Below are 19,081 nucleotides of genomic sequence, written 5' to 3' on the forward strand. Positions count from 1 at the left end.
AAGGGTTCCTATTTCTCAGCAAGTTTGCTGGTACTGGAGACGAATTTCTCTAACCCCGCAGGTGAAAAATACTACCTTGTTGTTTTAATTTGTGCTGAATTACTTTTGATGACAGACGTAGGTAGATAGGTAGAGAGATAAATTCTAAACTTTAAAAGGTAAAAATTTTCCACAACTGACAGTGGTCAAAAGAACATGCTACAGAGTCAAAAACAAAAACAAAAAATGAGCACAGGAGTTTCAATAGTGCTGTGAGCAGTAACAGCATTGCTGGAATAACAGTGTTCAAGGACGATTTATTCTGATAAAGAACTTCTTATGTTTATGTTTTAAGAAAGAAAGAAAACATTTTTGTTGGATTAGTATAAGTCATAATAAGATAATATATGCAAATATCGGGACAGAAAAATTTTCCTTCTACCCTCCTAGGTTCTTTGGCTGGTCTAATAATTAACTTGATATAAGACAGGTTAACAGGAAAAAGACAAATTTAATTTCCCACGTGCAGGAGCCCCATAAAAACAGGAGACCCGAAGGCAGTCAGGCGGTTGCTTACATGCATCCTAGCTGAGGAATGGGACAGGGGCCTGGGGCTGCGAAGGGGAGGAGGACAATTCACGGGAAGATGGAAGAGCAGGTATTCGGTGACCAGATGTCTGCCCCGCCATGCAGGTGAGTCTTTCAGATATAAAAGGTTATCTCTGGTAATAGCTCTCTTTCTGGGCTAGATCCCCTATCTAAATTCTTTAGGTAGTTAAGGGAGAGGTAAACGTTTTTCTTGAGTCTGCTGGGTCTTGACTGCCTTCAGCTCAAAAACTCCACATGGCAAAGTGGCACATTTTACGGTGGCATATTCTGCTCCCCTTATAAAACAGCTGGCACATAATAGATCAGAATGATATTGCATGCTTTTAAAAAGTCACTTTATTTTAAAGACACACCTCAAGTGTATCAAATGTATCAATAAATATGGAAAGTACAATAAAGGTCAAGTTCAGGAAGCAATAGTCCTGGAAAATACTCCCACCCCCAACCCCCGCCAAGGCGGAGCAAGTTTACTACCACCACAGGGAATCACAGAATCTGTCTGTTCTCCAAGATTTACCACGAGATGTTTACAAAAGGAACCACAGTGTTAAAACCAGTTGATCCAGTTCCTGCCTACATATCGTTTCTAGATACTTCTGGCAAAAATCTAGAAAATCACAGAACAGTCCATGACTATCACACCAAATGCTGTTCAACACCATCTTTAGCAGAACAGGACACAAGAAATTGAACGGCAGGAGAGATTTACAAGTTGATACACTTACCAAGGCAAATTAGTATTATGTGCAAAGTATTGGTTCTCTAAGTGTCTATCCTGAGGTAATTTTAAATTAAAAAGTTGTTTTATGCCCAAGTGCAGTTTTTTTTAACTTTTTATTTTGAAATAATAATAGATTCACAAGAAGTTGGAAGGTACACACACAAAAATGTACAGGGAAATCCAGTGTACCCTTTGTCCGGCCTCCCCCAGTGATGTCATCAATGGTATAATATCAAAACCAGGAAATTGACGTTGATATGATCCACAGAGCTTTTTCAGATTTCATGAATTTTACAAGCACTCATGCGTATGTGTGTGTGTGGTGTGTGTGTTTGTAGTTCCGTGCAATTTTATCACATGTGTAGCTTCATGTAACCACCAATATAATTAAGATACAGAACTGTTCCAACACCACAAGGCTGACTCATGCTGCCCTTTTATACCCTCCCAACTCCCATCCTTAAGCCCTGGCAATCACTAATCTTTTCTCCATATCTATAATTTTGTTATTTCAAGAATGTTACGGAAATGAAATCATACAGTATGTAATCTTTTAAGACAAATTTTTAATTATTTTATTGAGGTCATATTGGCTTATAACATTGTATAAATTTCAGGTGTACATTATTTTATTTCAGTTTCTGTATAGAATGCATCATGTTCACCACCAATAGTCTAGTTTTTATTTGTCACCACACATATGTGCCCCTTTACACCTTTCATCCCGCCCCCCCCCCTCCCCGCCGCCCCACTTCGCCTCTGGTAACCACAAATCCATTCTCCTTATCTATGTTTTTGTTTGTTTATCTTCCACATATGAGTGAAATCATATGGTGTTTATCTTTCTCTCTCTGACTTATTTCGCTCAGCATAATACCCTCAAGGTCCATCCATGTTGTTCCAAATGGCATGATTTTGTCCTTTTTTTATGGCTGAGTAGTATTCTATGCTTCTTTATCCATTTGTCCATTGATGGGCACTTGGGTTGCTTCTAAGTCTTGGCTGTTGTGAATAATGCTGCAAGGAACATAGGGATGTATATGTCTATTTGAATTACTGATTTCATGTACTTTGGATAAATACCCAGTAGTGGAATAGCTGGATCATATGGTATTTCTATTTTTAAGTTTTTGAGAACTCTCCGTGTTGCTTTCCATAGAGGCTGCACCAGTCTGCATTCCCACCAGCAGAGTGTGAGGGTTCCCTTCTCTCCACAACCTCTCCAACACTTGTTATTTCTTGTTTTGTTAATTATAGCCATTCCGACAGGTGTAAGGTGATATCTCATTGTTTTGATTTGTATTTCCCTAATAATTAGTAATGTTGAACATTTTTTTATGTGCCTGTTGGTTATCTGTCTATCTTCTTAGGAAAATGTCTGCTCACAGAATGCATAATCTTTGAGATTGGCTTTTTTTCCCCTTCAGATCCATCCAAGTTGTGGTATATTTCAATAGTTCATTCCTTGTTATTCTGGGTAGTGTTCCATGACCCAAATGGACTACAGTTTGGCTAACCATTCATCTATTGAAGGAAGTCTGGCTTGTTTCAAGTTTGGGGCTGTTATGATAAAGCTCTATGAACATTTGTGTACCAGTTTTGCATGAACATAAATTTTTATTTCTTGGGATAATGCCAAAGAGTGTAATTGCTGGGTTATATGATAAGTACATGTTTAGTTTTTAAAGCAAATGACAAGCTATTTTCCAACTATACGTACATGTTTAGTTTTTAAAGACAATGACAAACGGCCGTACTATTTTACATTCCCACCAACAATGTATGAGAAATCCAGTTATTCCACATCCTTGCCAGCATTTTGTGTTATTGCTGTTTTTTATTTTAGTCATTCTGACAGGTTTGTCCTTATATCTAATTGTGGTTTTAATTTGCATTTCCCTGATGGATTACGATGTTGAACATCTTTTTGTGTGCTTTGTCACTTGTATATGCTTTCCAGCGAAATGTCTGTTTATTTTCTAATTGGATTGTTTGGGTTGAACTGTTGAGATTTGAGAACTTTTTGTGTATTCTAGATACAAGTCCTTTACCACATATGTGGTTTGAAAATATTTTTTCCCAATCCATACTTGCCTTTTCATGCTCTTTCACAAAGCAAAAGTTCCTACTTTTGGTGAGGTCCAATTTGTCAAATTTTCTTTTCATGGATTGTGCTTTTGGTGTCGTCTTAAAACTCTTCACCTAGTCCTGGGTGCCATAGATTTCCTCCTATGATTTTTTCCTAGAATTTTTCAGATTTACATTGTACATTTAAGGTGAAACTCTTTAGCGTCATATACAAAGCCCACCACTGTCCAGGCACACGGCCTTCATCCCGGGTCCTGACACGGTGCCGTCTGGGAAACAGAAGAAGGGGCAGAGCTGCTGAGTGCTGCTAGCTCCGTGACGCAGATAACTGACCATTTGCTTAAGGATTTAAAAGTAGCTTGAGATAAACAGTCATTATTTTGAAGTTCTAAACACGAGAGAATCTGCTCAGGGTTCACTGATAGACTTTCTGTTTTGTTTTGGTTTGGTTTTGGCTGAGGAAGGTTATCTGTGAGCTAACATCTGTTGCCAATCTTCCTCTTTTTTTGCTTGAGGAAGATTAGCCTGGAGCTAGCAACTGTGCCAATCCTCCTCCACTTTTTATGCGGGTAGGTCTGCGCCCGGGATCCGAACCCGTGAACCTGGGCCACTGAAGTGGAGTGTGCTGAAGTTAACCACTACTCCACAGGGCCGGCCCCTAGAGTTTTTGTTTTTGAACTTGCTCCTCTTGGAAGAGGAAGCCAGAGCACTTATACCTGGAGACCATGCAAAATAAGAAAACAATAGAGAATGGGGCAAACGTCTCTCCTACGGTCAACCAAAATAAAGCAATTTTAACTCCCAAAGGGAGTTCCCCAAAGGGAAGTCTAAGCCCCTTTGTTGGGTCATTGATATTAGCAGCCCAGGCCACGCCAGAGCCTACGTGCAGCCCAGGATAAACATAAAGCATCTTCCTAGAGCCTCAAGTATTTAAAGTATAAGTAACTTAAAATAAGCTTAGCTATATTACAGAATAGGGTGCCAAATCCACATGCACATAAAAAAATAACATTCCAGACTTCAAAGAAACGTTATCCTGTGGGGTGTGGGAGCAAGGAGGGGACACTGGAGTGTCAGTATCCAAACTCCTCGAGGGGTCCTCGTTCAGTTTCCTCTGGCTTTAGGGATATTACAACTTATTTTATTTTTGAGAGGCTTTTTCATCTAAATCTTTCTGTCTTTTACTTAAACCAATCCAAAGAATGGGACGCCTCTAATTTTAGTTACTTATTGAATGATTACCACATTTCGGGCATTGAACTAAGTACTCCACCTGTGTTAACTCACTGATGCTCCAGAATTCTATGAGGTGATAAAAATAGCTGCCACTGTAGCACTTACATACTATTGACCATGTGCCAAGTGCTCTCTAAGTTACATATGTATGCACATCCCATACGCATATAAATTATCTATGTGTTATATATAGAAGTTGCATATATATATATATACATTCCTTCGCTACCACCCTATGAGATAAGCACTATTATTATCATCCCCATTTTACAGATGGGGAATTTGAAACACAGAAAGGCTGAGTAACTTGTCCAAGTTCAGTCAGCTGGGAAGTGGCAGAGCTGGGGCTGGAGGTTGATCTAATCACCACAGGCCAATGGTTTAATCTATCACACCTACATAGTGGAACCTCCATAAAAACTCCAGCGTGCAGGGCCCGTGTTGTAACCACTGCGCTCTACCACCTCTGTGGGTGCTAGCCACATCCTTTTTTTTTTTTTTTTAAAGATTGGCTCCTGAGCTAACATCTGTTGCCAATCATCTTTTTCTTCTTCTTCTTCTCCCCAAAGCCCCCCAGTGCATAGTTGTGTATTCTAACTGTAGGTCCCTCTGGCTGTGCTATGTGGGATGCCACCTCCGCACAGCTTATAAGCTGTGCTGTGTCCATGACCAGGATTCGAACCGGTGAAACCCTGGGCCCCCGAAGCGGAGCGTGTGAACTTAACCCCTCAGCCACGCGGCCAGCCCCAATCCGCATCCTAATTTAGATGAGGAAACTGCGGTGTGGGAAGGCTACATAAGTTCACTGTCACCTGGCGTGTAAGTGAAGGGGGTCAGCATTCAAATCCGGGTGTCTTTGACCACAAAGCCTACGCTGTTGACTATCACATTATACTACCTTCCTCTATCTTCCAGAATCTTCTCCTCGGATGCACACTACCATCTCCATCTACCATAGATACATACACCTTCAATCATTATTGACATTACAAAGGGCTTTCACATGTTCTCCTCTTAGTGCATATAAAATACATCGTACCATGTCTGGTCCTGAATATGTCTCATCTCTCTAGAATTGTTACTATAACTCTATGACGTGGGAATTATCATTATCACCTCCATCTCGTGTATGAATTTGACATATGCTCCTCGTATGCGCCAGGCATTGTTCTGGGCACTGGAGATATGATAGGGAACAAATAGACAAAAATTCCTTCCCTCATGAAGTTTACATTCAAGTTAGGGGCACAGACAGTAGACAGATCAAAAATATGGAGAATGACAGATGGTGATGAGTACTAAGGCTGAAAAAGAAAACCGGAAATGGGGTAGGGAGCATGAGAAGGTGGAAGGCAACAGCTGTAATGTCAAACAGGATGGTCAGGAGATCTGTGCTGGGACATGGCATTTGACCCTGAAGGGAGAGGAGGGGGCCTTGAGAGAGGTGAAGTGACTTGCCATGACCCTCACCATCAGCCACTAACTCTCAACCCTGTGCTGTCTTCCTGACGCTAGTGGTTGTTTTCTTGTCATAAAATCATGAGATGTCAGAGATGGGGGTGACTGTTGGGGATGGCCGTGTTTCACCTGATGCCCGGAACGAAGAAGATCTTAAATGTATTGAATCTTTGAAAAGTTGAATTTTTGTGGCAACTTAGGTTGACTAGTGGCGCCTTCCTGGATGACCAGTGTTGAGCAGGATTCAGAGGTTAGGTCTGAGCTCAGAGCAGAGTGATATTTGTCCAAGTTCAGGAGGAGGAGTGGTGACTTTAGACAGCCAGCTGCCTGTCCTTCATCCAGTGTGACCTTCCCATTATACAGATGAGGAAACAGGCAACTAGAGTGGAACAGAGAGTGAGTGGCTGGATTTTTACATGGTCATTAACATGAAAAGTTTTTTGCCTCTGTTTTCACGATGGAGTACATTGAAGTAAGAGAAAAGGAGTAATGCATTGCAGGCCACCATGGGGAGTGTCTCGCCTTTGAACTTGTGATTTCTTTCAGAGAGACTTGTTTTCCTGGGTCTTGGCCAGGCCTCCAAGAATGTGGTTCCTCTCTTCTTCCTTGTGGATTCAGCTTCGGGAAGAGGGGAAAGGTACAACTTCTTCCTCACCCATCCCACACCCGCAAAGATGCTCCTTGCACTTAGATAAAGGAGCATGAGTTCAACCTTTTCTTTATCACTTACCCTGTAAAAGAAGCTGCCTACACAGATCACCTGGGGCCAAACAGGGACAGAGGCCTCCTTCCACCGTGCAGCCAAAGGTCGCCAAAGAGGATCTGAATGAAGCAACTTTTTAGATAGTGCAATTGTGTTTAAAATGCCCAAGGAGTATGCACTCTCTATATCATGCGTAAATTGAGTTGTTTTATCAAACCCTTAATTTATTTGTTGGATAACCTCTGCTTTTTTGTCCACTGGGTTTCTCTAAAGAAGACTACAATTGTATTTAGGCATAAGTTGTTTTCAATCATTTTCTTGGTGTTTACGTTACCCTCCATGTTTGCAAGTGCTTATACCTTCAATCATACCACCTGTGGCTCAGGAGCCCGATCTATTTTTAATACATTGGAATTTGAGAGAACAGCAGCAAGAACTGACCTTCTTGGCAACAGTCACATCAAACAAATAGTATGACTTGAGGATAGGCAAAAGGAAGATTATTATTATTATTTATTTTTTTTTAAAGGTTGGCACCTGAGCTAACAACTGTTGCCAATCTTCTTTTTTTTTTTCTGCTTTATCTCCCCAAATCCCCCCTGTACATAGTTGTATATCTTAGTTGCAGGTCCTTCTAGTTGTGGCATGTGAGACGCCACCTCAACGAGACCTGACAAGTGGTGCCATGCCCGTGCCCAGGATCCGAACTGGCAAAACCCTGGCCTGCCACAGCAGAGCACGGGAACTTAACCACTCGGCCCCGGGGCTGGACCCTGGAATATTATTATTTTTGATTGAAATGTTCTTGAGGATAAAAGTGATGCAGCCAGGCTGCAGAGGATAGTCCTCTGATGGTCTAGTGGTTGGAAGAAGATATCCCCACTTTCCCACCCACCTCACCACACACACACACACACACACACACACTCTTGGGCTCAGTAACACCACACAACAACAGCAACAGGCTTGAGCACAGTGCAAACACAGCTGCATCAGGCTGCTGTGGCTGTTGGGCCTTCCCCAGGGACAAGGGTCAACCTCCACTCAGCTGGTGGGGGAGGGTCTTGTGTCCATCGGTGGTCAGCCTAGGAGTCAACAGAAAAAATCAGGTTTAAGTGGAGGTTCCTAAAAGAATTTCATTCTGAGACAACTTTGTGCAACCTTCTTGAGGGTGAAGGGTTGAACAAGTGGAATTGTAAAAGTAACGTCTTCATTCATTCAAGTAGTCCTTTACCAACTCATTTATTCAACAGATGCATCCTGTGTACCTCCTCGTACCATTGCTGTTCTGGGCGCTGTGTTTACAATGACGAACAAGACAGACTGGGCCCCGGGACACAAAAAGCTTACAATCTGGAGGAAGGCTGACCAACAGAAATATAATGTGAGCCACAGATATGCGACACCTATGTAATTTTAAATTTTCTAGTAGCCACGTTTTAAAGAGTAAATTGAAACAGGAGAAATTGATTGTAATAGTATATTTTATTTAACCCAATATATCCAAGAGATTATCAATACACCCAAAGTCATTAGTGAGATATCTTACTTTCCTTTTCTTGTAAAGAGTCTTCCATATCGGGTGCGTATTTTGCAGCTACAGCATTTCTCAACTGGGACTAGCCACGTGCAAGCGCTCAGGAGCCACCCAGGGCTCATGGCTGCCGTCTAGGACAGTGCAGCTCTGGGGGAACAATTCTAGGTGCCACGATTTACACTATGTACAGACGCATTTCATTTATTTAATTTTTTAAAAGATATGTTTTAGGTGCATATTCACAGGAGAATAGATAAATTGTAGTATGTTCATACATATATTGGAGTAAAAATGAATGAACAAGAGCTATAGGTATTAACCCAGATGGATCTCTCGATGTTAAATATAGAAGCAATTTCAGTAGAATGCACATAGTATTATTCTACTTATAAAATGTTTCAAAATATGCAATACTGTGCCATTAAATAGTACATTGTTTAATATCTATTAAACAATATGTTGTTTAGAAATACATGCATATGTATTAAAATATAATATAAAGAAATGCCTGGGAATGATAAATTCCAAATTGAGGATAAGCCAAATCCAAAGAGAAAGAAAAAGGAGGGATACACAGGAGGGCCCCCTGGAGGTAGTAGTGGTTTATTCCTTCAGCAGGGTTGGGGGTGAATGGACGTTTGTTATAGGATCCTTCTTAAATGTTTCATGCAAAAAGTTCCAAGGAATGTAAAAAAAAAAAAAATCAACACCTTATCTTGATATTACTATTATTATTATTATCGTTATTGTTATTATTCTGGTACTTGCTTCAAGGCTGATTGAGCTATCTACTTCAGAAGATGACCTTCAGGAGATAAAAGAAGAGTGGAGATAGGATGCTGTACATGAAAATAGTCAAGTCTGTGGGCCCCCCAACTATGTAAGGCCAGACTTGAACCTGCAGCCCTTTCTACTCACCAGCTCAGAAAGGGCTGACACTTCCAAGAATCCTTTTCTCATGAGAGCTGGAGTAGAGAGGATAGGAAATCAATGGCTGTCATTTTCTCCACCCCCGGCAGCAGACAGCAGGGAGAAGGAAGACTGAACTGTGCTCAGAGGTGAATGGCAGATCATTAAGCCACCTTGTCACTGTTCCCTCCCATGCCACGTGGAACACAAACTCCAGCCCAATAAGGTCTTGGGCGTGTCACTCACCTCCAACTCAGCCCTGACGTGAAAGCTGAGGAAAAGCCTGCTCTAAACACAAGACTACCTGCTTTGTAAGATGGTCAAACATTACAGACTTAAGAAATTCATTCCAAGATGAGAATTCAGGAACTGTGGCCCTTGAGCCTGTGAAATATACTGGCCACGAGTCTATCCCTAGGTAGAGAGCAAAGCAGAAGATTGCCGAAGTCTTCCCTGAGAGTTGAGGTCACTGACATGAATTGGATGTCACTGTGTGGATCTCAGTCTTACTCTATCAATTCACAAGAGAGGACATGAAAGAAAGCATTTGTCACTTGAGGAATTTTTTTATTTCTCTGTATGAATTATAGCTATTTATTGTATTCTTCCACATATTCAAAATTGCTTTTGAGCCAAACCATGAAGTGAGTAAAACTTGACTTTTGCTCCTCCATCCCTCATTCCCTCCCCTTGCTTTAATTTTTTTCTTTTGATGGTGAAATTAGGTAGGATACAATGTCTGCAGCTATATCAGAGAGGGCCCCAAATAATATTGGCTTAAGTAAGATAGAGGTTTATTTCTCTGACACATAAATGTCCAAGTTACCAGGGCAATACCAGCCATATCAGGGATCATTATAGGGCCCCAAACTCTTACCTAGTCACTCTGTAATCTTCAATACGTGGTTGTTCATCTTCTCATGTTCCAATTTAGCTGTGTCTGACCCTGCAGACTCATCTGTATTCCATTCTGCAGAAAGAATTCAAGAGGCAAGGGGCATGACCTGAACGTCATGTCTATCTATGGTGATAGAATAATGGCTCCCCCAAATGTTCGTGTTCTAACCCCAGAACCTGTGGAAAAGCAAAAGGGACTTTGCAGGTGTGATTAAGTTAAGGATCTTGGTGTGGGAGGCATTATTTCTTTTTAACTCTACTGATGGTGAGCGAAGCTTCACGGCGCTATTTTTGTCAAGGAAAGACACACCTTTTCCAAAAGTGGCAGCAGCAGGAAACCAAATTATGAAAACCAGAAGTTATTCCAAAGAAATTAAGACCAATATAATAAGAATACTAATTTTACTCAGAGATTTGTTCCTTGGTATATTGATTTTGATATTGTTGGCATGATTGATGGCAAAACGCTAAAGCTGTGACGTGTTATTTGTAGAAATATACTGGCTAATGCAGCAATGAAACTACCAAAACTTAAGCAGCACTTACATACAAAACATGAAGAAGTGCAAAACCAAAATAATCCTTTAAGGAAAGAGCGATGAATTAAAAAGCTGATGGAAGTAGCTGTTCACTGTTTCACTTATAAACATTGGTACTTTGCAGGTGTCTTATGAAGCAGCACTTTAGGTTACTAAGATTAAAAAATACAGCTGCTGAGACACTAGTAAAAGATTGAATCAAAGAGGTTTGCTTGGAAATGGGTGGATCTGTGGCAAAAAAGTTTGCTCGAGAACCATTTTTCTAGGACACCATAGTTCAATGTATCAAGGCACTATCTAATGATATGGACCAAACAAGTGAACAAACAAAGCTAGCATTTTCATTGCAACTTGGAAAACGTACAGACATTACTAATGGTAATTTTTGAAGTATATGCATGATTTGAACGTAATGGTATTATAAGAAAGAATTATTTCTTTCGGCTTCACGGCCTACAGACACAATTAGCTCTGAACTGTGTAAAATTCTGAGGGATTGTATTGACAATTAAAGGTAGCCTGGAGTTTAAGTATGATGTAGGAATGAGTTTTGATGGTTTAGCTGCAATGACAAGAGAACTTTCTGGAGTAGTTACACAGATTAAGGGCTTCACCCCAGAATGCAAATCAACATATTGCGTCCTTCATCGAAAAAGTCTTTCTCCAAAAACAAAAAAAAGTTCAGGTGAACAAAACAGTGTGCCTAGTGTCATAGTAAAAATTATGAATTAAATAAAAGCAAATGTGTTAAAATCCAGATTATTCTCTTTATTACATAGTAACATGAAAGCTGATTATGCACAACCATTATTGCATGTAGAAGGATGATGTTTATCAAGGGGAAGAGTTATGTCAAGAATGTTTGAACTAAGAAACAAACTCGATGCCTCTGCAAGATACGCAACTAGCTTGGTCCCAAATTTTTAAAGAGTGAATTAGAAGAAGAAACTTGTTTGTCTGATCTCTTCAGTATTTTCAATAATCTTAATACTTCCTTGCAAGGAAGGAATACAACATATTTTTCAATAGATTAGAGGACAAAAGTAAAAGATGCTTGCTAGTACAGAGTTTCCATAGATGTTGTGATTACAGATGGTGATGGCATAGTCCATATTTATCAGCAAAATAGGTGATGGTCTAAATACTGCGCATCTGTGAAAAATTTTCACCAAATAGCTTACAAATTGGACAAAATGTTTTGAATTTTATATTCTATCAAAAGAAGACACACATAGGAAATGCTTAGGTCTAGAACTCATTTCTTTCATCAAAAGATAATTTAAATTGACCTATAGCTTTACAGGATGAATTGTTGGAACTGCCTACGAATGAATGACCAAAGATAAATTTTGAAAATATGGCATAACTTGCTTCCTTTTGGATAAAAGTTAAAAATGAATATCCTGAGCTTAATTAAGTTGCTTTAAAATTTCTTCTATCCCCCCTCTGGTTATGAGTGTTCTTAAAACCAAACATAGAAACAGTTTAGACAGACATTATCTCCTGCATCAGTCCAACTGCAATTAAATAAGTTAAAAAGCAAGAAACAATCTCATTTGTCCCACTAAACTTTAAAAGTAGATACCCATGATGTATATCCAAAGTGTGCTTATAGACACTTGATATACAGAATCACTATTTTATTTGCAATCTTTGTTTTTTATATTTGCAGAGCAACAGTAAGTTTGGAATTTAACAGAAATTCTCTATTTTCTAAGTGTACCTGTTCACACACTTTCAATGAACAATGAAATTATTTTGTAACTCTTTTCTTTATTCTTATGTTTGTTCTGATTTTATTTGCTTATTTATTTTTGCTGAGGAAGATTCATCCTGAGCTAAGATCTGTGCTAATAGTCCGCTATTTTGCATGTGGGTCACTGCCACAGAATGGCTGCTGACAAGTGGTGTAGGTCTGCACCCAGGAACTGAACCTGGGCTGCTGAAGCAGAGCACACTGACCCTAACCACTAGGCAACAGGGCCATCCCCCTGATTTTATTTATTGAAATAATATTTCATATCTGTTGACTCCAATAATATTTTGAGCTTGTGTTTTAAATGTCTTTGTTCTTTTAATTTTTTAGTAATTGATATTTGTTACACTTTTTTAAAAGTCTCAGTCCAAAACAGAATGAAAAAAACCAAAACTGGTCCTTCACCACAGGTAGTTTGAGACACGCTGATTTAAAATAGCAGCTCGCAATCCTGTCCTAACCTGCTTTATTTTAATTCATGACTCTTACTAACACCTAACACATTATATACCTACAACTAATTGATAATTTGATTATTGCTCATCTCTCTGACTAGAGTGTAGCTGAGTGAGGATAGGGCCGTCCCAAGTCACCATCATGCAATATTAGACATCTCTGTTACCAAATATTTTCTCTTAATTAGCACTGTTAGTATAGCTCCGTGATAGCAATTGTTCTAATTTTCAGAGACCTGGGAATCCTGATAATGGAAAATGTACCACCCAGAAATATTTCCTGAGGCCTGAGCATACTCACAAATAATAGAATGAGCCATGGGACTGCTATTTAAGAACAAGGTAAACGCGGGGCCGTTTTAGAAATATTTACATCCAAATGATGACAACTTAAAATATTTTAAAAAATCTTTCTGTCACCAAAGGGGCAAGTTTCAGTTATCCAGAAAACTGAGCAACATAAAATTTTTCATGCCCTGACGATGAGTTCAATTAAACAAGAGGTCATAAGAAGTCTCTCATATGAATTTAGATTATGAAAAAACTAAGATGATGAGACTTTTCAAACAGAACTTCAGAGCATTCCGTTCAGAAACAATGTCCCAGAAAAAGAACGTGCACTGAGGTGAGAAAATCTGAAAACACTAAAGTGCCAAGTCTAAGAAGATCAACTAAACCAGTAGATCGCACCTTGACTGCAAATTAGAATTACTTGGTGAGCAGTTGCAGATCCTGATGACTGGCCACACTCGACAACTAAATCAGTATTTTTGAAGGTCCCCAGGTGGTTCCAATGTGCAGTCAAGCTTGAGCGCCACTGGTCTAGAGCAGAGCTTCTCAAACATGCACACAAATGACCTGAGGATCTTATTCAATGCAAATTCCAAATTCGGTAGGTCTAGGGTGAACCTGAGATTCTGTAGTAATAAGCTTACAGGTAACGCTGATGCTGCTGGTCCGGGGACCACACTTTGAGTAACAAGGCTCAAAACAGTAGGTGGCATGCTACACAAAGGTCCACCTAATGAACAAGCAGGACAGCAGGCAAGACTTTAAAGAAAATCTTCAGACACATTATTTTTTATTGTGGCAAAATAGAGCATAAAATTTATCATTTTAACCATTTTTAAGTGTACAGTTCAATGGCATTAAGTACATTCACTTGTTTTTGCAACTATCACACCATCCATCTCCAAAACTTTGTCATCTTCCCAAACTGAAACTGTGTACCCATTAAACACTAACTTCCCATTCCCCCTCCTTCCCTTAGCCCCTGGCCACGACCATTCTACTTTTTGTCTCCATGAATTTGACTAGTCTGCGAATGTCTATAAGAGGAATCAAACAATGTTTGTCCTTTTGTGACTGGCTTATTTCACTTAGCAAAATGATCTCAAGGTTCATCCATGTTGTAGCATGTTTCAGAATTTCCTTCCTTTTTAAGGCTGAATAATATTCCACTGTCTGTATAGACACACTGTTTTTTAGTAAATGTATCTCTGTAGGAAGTGGACTTTTTCTTTCTTTTTTTGCTGAGGAAGATTTGCCTTGAGCTAACATCTGTGCCAATCTTCCTCCCTCTGTACGTGAGCTGCTGCCACAGCAAGGCCACTGACAGACAAGTGATGTAGGTCTGCGCCCAGGAACCGAACTCAGGCTGCTGAAGAGGAACACGCTGAACTTAACCACTAGGCCACTGGGGCTGGCCCAGAAACAGATTTTTTGATTCAGAAGAACATACCCGGGGTGCTTCAGAGGAAAAGGAATCCAGTAAGTAGGGCGAAAGTCACTTCCCTAAATGGGCTGTCCTCTGTAATATGAAGATGACCTACTGCCGGGGGCCCTGACTGACCATCCTTTTCCCATTTAACATTAAGTGAGAAATTCCTGGTTCGAAAAGGAATTATTAATGACCTAACTATGTAAGCAAGACGTCAGCCACCCACCCTATGATGACCAAGCTTGTGGCTCCTGGACCAGGTCCAGAAGGATGAGGTCACCGATGAGCCCTGGCTCATGTGCTCTGAGGCCACCTCAAAGTGCCAGAGAAGTTTTACATGGAAATGCGTGAGTGACAACTATGCAAAAGCAGCCAGCCTCTGGGGACGGCTCTGGTGACCAGTTTTTCCTGGTAGAGGTAATGCCTCTAAAAAAAAGGAAAAAAAAAAAAAATCCCCCAAAGGAAATGAACAGTGAATTCTTTGCTGGACTAAAATGAAAACGTTAACACCCAAAAATAAAACAATGTAAGAAAATTCCAAAGGAAATACTCTGTCTCCATTTAGAAATGTGAGAACTTACTTCTAGCAAGCCAATAAGAACTCGACTGCCGATGGTGGGGTGACTCTTTTTATGAGTCTCAAGTATCAGGAAGCTTTTCCCTGAGGCCCGGTCCTGATAAAATCTCACTGTGATCTCTGCAAGCCTTGGTTTCTGCTTTCCTTAGAGCATAAACTTTTGCCCTGCTCTTTTTCTGTGTTTAATTGGCATTTGTGAACAGGGGCTTATCTAATAATAACTCTTGGATGGAAGGGATTTGTGCTTTTGATTCTAGAAACAGCCTGATATTAGTGCAAAGAACTACTTTATTAGAACTGAGAATTCAATAGGCCCAGGAGAGAATCCTCCTCTGTCACTCACCGGCTTTGAGCAAGTTGTTTATTTGTAATCTCAACTTCATTGATCTCATTGGTAAAATGAAGCCAACAATACCTTCTATGTAAGATTATTATAAGGATTACATGAGATAGTGTTTGTAAGAGTGTCTGGTTATAAAAGCCACTCTATAAATGTTGGTACCTATGTCCTTTCTGTATTTATAATCCTGGCACTGTTAGGTAGCAGGGATCCAATGGTGAGTAAAACTAGACAACGACACACCCTCAAAGACTGACAGTCTAGAGGGGAGCGAGATCTCAACCAAACAGTCACAAATGTCCAGCTGAACCTGGGTGAAGTCCTGTGACAAAGAAAAGATACAGAATGCTGTGTCTGTATTTGAGAATCATGAGATGTGTGGATGTGACTGTCAGGAAGGGTTTCTCTTGGAAGGGACGACTGGCCTGGGATCTGAGAATGAGCAGGCATTACTCAGGGGAAGAGATGGAAGACTGTTCCAGGCAGAGGCCTCCAGATGTGGGGGAGAAGCTGAGATGGCAGTGGGGAAGGCTCAGACCAGGGGAGGCTTGTTGGCCACACCCAAGAGTTTTGTCTTTTTCTGAGACTGAGGGGAGCCATTGAGGGTGAGGAGGTCACTGTTGAAGGTTAACGTTTCACTTTGGGAAAGCTCCCTGATCCAGGAGGCAGACGATAGTAGAGTGGGATGGTGGCGATGGAGGTGGTGACGTAGAGATGAAGTGGAAAGCTTTTGGGGACATTAAACCCAGGGCATCATGTGGTATTTGCTCTGTACATGTTTGTAGGACAAATCGATGAATCAGTGGCATTCTTTATGTGTAAGACTCATGGTTGGCCCAGAAGCTAACCTGAAGCACATGCAAAAGGATACATGTATATTATTTGGCCATAAAAGGAATGAAGTACATGCCACCACACAGATCAACCTTGAAAACATTATGCTAAGTGCAGATAGATGCATCTATCAACATCTATCTACATCTATCCATCTATCCATCTATCTATCTATCTATCTATTTATCTATCTATCTATCTACCTATGTATCTATTAGGGAGATGGGGCAGAAGAGGCCCACAGGCATAAACGCTGCTGCCCATTGCCAGAATACTCCAATGGGCATGAACTCCAAGGTGCCAAGACTGGCATTTCCTGACCTAGCATCCTCAGGAGAGGAAAGCATCTGGCCTTTTGCCCCAGTCTTGACCCTGGCTGCTGACTCCTTCCAGAGAAAATGCGATGGTACTACCTGCAGGCTTCAAGGACAGGAAGAGAGAGGGCATTTTATTTTTCTAACCACCTCATTGCTATCTACTTCACCCTATGGATCTGGAGTGAAGAACTGTCACATGGCAGCAGCCACCACTGAACAGTGATGAAAGGGAGGACAGAAACTCCTACTCATCCTATAGGTCTCTACTTGGATGTCACCTTCTTCAAGAAGCCTTCTGTGACTTCCAAGAATGGTCAGAGGCTCCTCTAGTCTTCCTACCTGCTTCCCCCCAAGGGCACTTACACTGTTAGGTTATGACTGCTTGTTTGCTTACCCATGTTCCCAGTGAGCTTCAGGGCAAGCCTGGGCCTCTCCTATAGGGCCTTGTGTACAGGACATGCTCATGAATGCTCAGAGTCCTTAGTGAATAAAGGAAACAAACACAGCCTGGATGTGTTCACAAAGAAGATGAAACCCCAGGGTTCTACACTTGATCTTAGCCAAAAGGCCAAGAAGCGATGAAATCCCAGGGTTCTAAAAACAGCTCACACAGTCTTAGACCAGGAAAGATTTTGCAGCCTTGCAGCAGGCGAACCAGAGACTAGTCTGCGGGAGGTGCTTGGGGTCAGCAGCTTCAGGGAACAGAGAGGACATGAATCAGCGTGTGCAGGTGACCTCATGCTTCCCCAAGGCAGGGATCACTTTTGCATTGCTCAAGCTTTGGGAATCTCCCTTCCAAAACAACTCCAGGTTGTAACACAGGTGACACTTGACCAACCAACTTCTCATCTTCTACCCTGGGTGGGAGGAGCAATAATCCACCAGTGCTGATACGAAGGTGTTTCCATTTTTTTCTTTTGCCTTTTAATACACAGTCTGAATTTCTGGGATTCAGGGTTTAAATGAATGTCTCCTTGAGTGGGTCCCAAAAACATTATCTAGGAAAATGGATATATACTAACCTATTTTGGTTTCTTTAAAGCTAAAAATATTAAAAATACTCACCATCTGTGACAAAGTGTCATTTGGCATTATTAATAGCTAAAAAGCATTTATATTTAATTGGACCAAGTTGCTCCTACCTCTACTTTGAAAGAGCAGAGCGGGCTGTGATGGGGCCATTGAAACTGTTAATTTTGCTTGGCTCTGCCATGTCTACCCCTTGGGGCCTCTTTTCCCTCTGCATAAAATAGGTGGTTGGTTGAAAGCCTTAAGGTTGTTTCTATCTCTCATAGGATAGAATCTATGTTTATTTGCTGGCTTCTTTCTTAAAAAGGTGGAAACTTTAGTCTTACTATTTAGTTTTGCTTTACCACAGTGAGGAATTGTATTCAGCTATGAGTGCAAAGAACTGAAAAATAGTGGCTTAAACACAACAAGCTTTCTTTTCTCACATAAAATAAGTCCAGAGGGAGGTAGTCTGGGCTGGTGGAGTGGCTCCAAGATGTCATCAAGGATTCAGGTTCCTTGTGTCTTTCGGGTCCACCCTCTTCAGCAAATGGCTTCCATCTTCAAAGTCCCCTCAGATCCAAGATGGCGAACAGCCCAGCAGCCATCATGACCACCTTGCAGATGAGAAGACTAAGGAAAACGGCAATTTACTTTTAGAATCTTCCTGGAAGTTTCATCCAACATCCTTCCTATGCTTCATGGGCCAGATCTTTGTCACACGGCCACATCTAGCCTGGGGGAGTTTGGGATATGTGGTCCTTTTGCTGGGCACATTGCTGCCTCAAATAATGTCAGGGTCTGTGAGTAGGGAGGAAGCAGAGAACGGATGTTGGGCTGGGCAACTGAACTGAAGTCTACAGCACACTACTGTTTAACCTAAATGATGTGATAAAAATGACAAACAGTAGGATATATTGGAGTATATGAGGAAGCCATTTGGTGTAAAGTTGATTAAGCCTAATCTTATTTTTTTTTTCCAAAAGGGCCTTGAGCATGCATTGTATATCCGCTTTAAGCATTTCCTTTGTCCCAAAGGCAAGAACAAATGCCCTTAAGATAAAGGTGACACTTCCCCCACATTATTATTTCCTTAAGGATAAGTATCTCTCCATAGACTAGGAATTGATTGCTGCACTCACCTGTGACCACCCAGCTCACCTGTGACCACCCAGCTCAAGACAACAGACCTGCCACCCTGTGGTGTCCACCGAGATGACAGACCTACTACTTGCTGTATCCATCAATCGCTATGCCAACAGAGCAATCTCATGACTACTGTAAAAGGGACATTTCAATCATATGTGAAACATGCTCTTTGAGGGTATATAACCACTCTGTACACCCCACTTCTTTGGTGCCCTTCCTTCCCTGGTCCTCACATTTGGCTCGGAATAA

At 40.9% G+C, this 19,081-nt stretch overlaps 1 long non-coding RNA gene across 1 annotated transcript; it reads left to right on the plus strand.

The window, feature by feature from the left end:
* The first annotated feature begins 531 nt into the window (after nucleotides 1–531).
* LOC123287364 (uncharacterized) lies at nucleotides 532–19,081 on the plus strand. The gene is made up of 3 exons (XR_011504390.1): nucleotides 532–672; nucleotides 13,120–13,229; nucleotides 14,479–19,081. It is a non-coding gene; the product is annotated as an uncharacterized lncRNA (long non-coding RNA).

Source organism: Equus asinus, chromosome 7 (assembly GCF_041296235.1).
Source record: "Equus asinus isolate D_3611 breed Donkey chromosome 7, EquAss-T2T_v2, whole genome shotgun sequence".
Lineage (NCBI taxonomy): Eukaryota > Metazoa > Chordata > Mammalia > Perissodactyla > Equidae > Equus > Equus asinus.